A 2,298-nucleotide genomic window follows, 5' to 3' on the forward strand; every position below is an offset into this window, starting at 1 on the left:
CCAGAAAATGCAAGTCCGTAGACACAGAAAGTTGCTAGTGGTCGCCAGGGCTGGGGAAGGAAACGGGCAGTGACTAGAAATGGCCACGAAGTTTTCTGGAGGATCATGAACATGTTCTGAAGTTAGGTTGTAGTGGTTGTACAACTCTGCACATTTACTAAAAAATCATTGAATTGTAGAACTAATGCGAGTGAATTTTATGGTATGTAAATTATATCTCCATTAAGCTGTTAAAATAAAAAACATATTAATCATAATTGCCTAGTAAATAGTCTAATAAACATTATGAAGAGGATTTAGACGACAGGTCATATAATTCAAGGTAAAGCATGTATTCCAGCATTCGGGTGATGAATTTCAGTCAAAACAGCCGCAAAACAAATTGAGCATCCCTAATCCAAAAAAATCCAAATCTAAAATGCTCCAAAATCTGAAGCCTTTTGGACGCCACCATGATGCGCCACAGAAATGCTCATTGGAGCATTTCGGATTTCACGTTCTCAGATCAGGGATGCTCAGGTGGTTAGTGTAAGACGACTATTCCAAAATCTGAAACAGTTCTGGTCCCACGTGTTTCGGATAAGGAATACTCAATCTGTATCATATTTCCCAAATCCACACCTCAGAAAACTCTGTAACACCCTGCACAACATTTCTAACCTCACCACCAGCAGGTCAGAAAAGGTCCTCTTCTCTCTTGATGATTCTCCTAACACCATCTTTTTCTTTTCAGGGACTTTAAAAGAAAGCTGATGATTTCTTACTATTTACCTGGGTGGATGTCAGCTTTTCTCCCTGGCAAAACCCTAAATTTTATAGGGGAGGAAATTCATTTTTCTTGGACTCATTATTGATTGGAGCCACAGAGAGAGGGGCTTTGCAGCAAAACCATCAGGGGTTCCCTGAAAAAATAAGCTCTGGATATACCTTGGCTGTGATGCAAAGGGGACATCACACCGTCACAACCAGCGAGTCATCCACGCAGACTCCCCTGGCTCAGATTCAGACTGTAACTCCTGACTTCCAGAGCTCCCAGGGCCCTGACAGATGATGTCTGGTGAGGGCTACTCCAAAAGTCTGACCTCTGTTGTTATTACCGTTCCAAGCTGGTTTTACCATGCAACAGGGACACAAACACATGTATGTCTGTCTACTCCCTGTCCCTTCGTTTCTGTCTCCTTTCTTCTACGAGACAGCGTCTCGCTCTGTTTCCCAGGTTGCAATGCACGCAGTGGCATAATCACAGCTCACTGCAGCCACAACCTCCCAGGCTCAGGCAATCCTCCTGGCTCAGCTTCCCAAATAGCTGGGACTTCAGGCATGCCACCATGCTTGGCAGGTCCTTCCTTTCTACTCCTACCTACAATACTGGTGACAGGTTGAAGTTACTCTCATAAACTGAGTGATGGGTGTCCTGGATTCCATTACTAAACCCTGCTGAAAACCTTCCCGCCTCCTCTCAGCCTGACTCAGCCCACAGGTGGCTCCTCTGCCCTAGCTGTGTCTTTTTGCTGCTCCTGATTTTGTTTCATGCTGAGATAATCAATGCCTACCCTCATGCTCTCCTCCATTCATTCCTCTCTTACCCTGGCCCCGCCACCCTCCTCCTCCTGCTCTCGGTGGACCACTTACGCCTGTCTTCAAACTCTCTCTCGTCTTCATTCTCCTGCTCCTCCCAGCCAGCCGACTTCACAGATGGGACTTCTGAAAGCCAGACATTACAAAATAAAGACTTTTGCTCAATGTCTCTGTTTACGAATGGTGGCGTGAGACACAAAAACAAATAGCTGAAATGCGGATGCAGCTTTATGCACAATATCCAAAACCTGGAAGCACCGGAGACATCCTTCAATGGCTGAGTGGATGGACAAGCAGTGGCCCATAGAGACAGTGGGACATTATTCAGGTTTATCAAGAAATGAGCTACTAAGCCAGAAAAAGACATGGGAGGAAAACTGAAATGCATACTGTGAATGTAAGAAGCTGAGCTGAGGAGGCTGCACACTGCGTGATTCCAACTAGATGACATTCTGGAAGAGGCAAAACTATACAGACTAAAAAGATCAGTGGTTGCCAAAGGCTGGGGGATGAGGGGGAGGCGGGGGGAAGAGAAGTGAAAGGTGAAGCACAGGGGATTTTAACACATACAGTATTTGTACACCACCATAATGGTAAATACATTGCATTATGTATTTGTCCAAACCATAGAATGTACATCAAGAGTGAACTCTAGGCCAGGTGTGGTGGCTCACATCTGTAATCTCAGCATTCTGGGAGGCCGAGGTGGGCGAATCATGA

Source organism: Piliocolobus tephrosceles, chromosome X (genome assembly GCF_002776525.5).
Source record: "Piliocolobus tephrosceles isolate RC106 chromosome X, ASM277652v3, whole genome shotgun sequence".
In the NCBI taxonomy this organism is placed as follows: Eukaryota; Metazoa; Chordata; class Mammalia; order Primates; family Cercopithecidae; genus Piliocolobus; species Piliocolobus tephrosceles.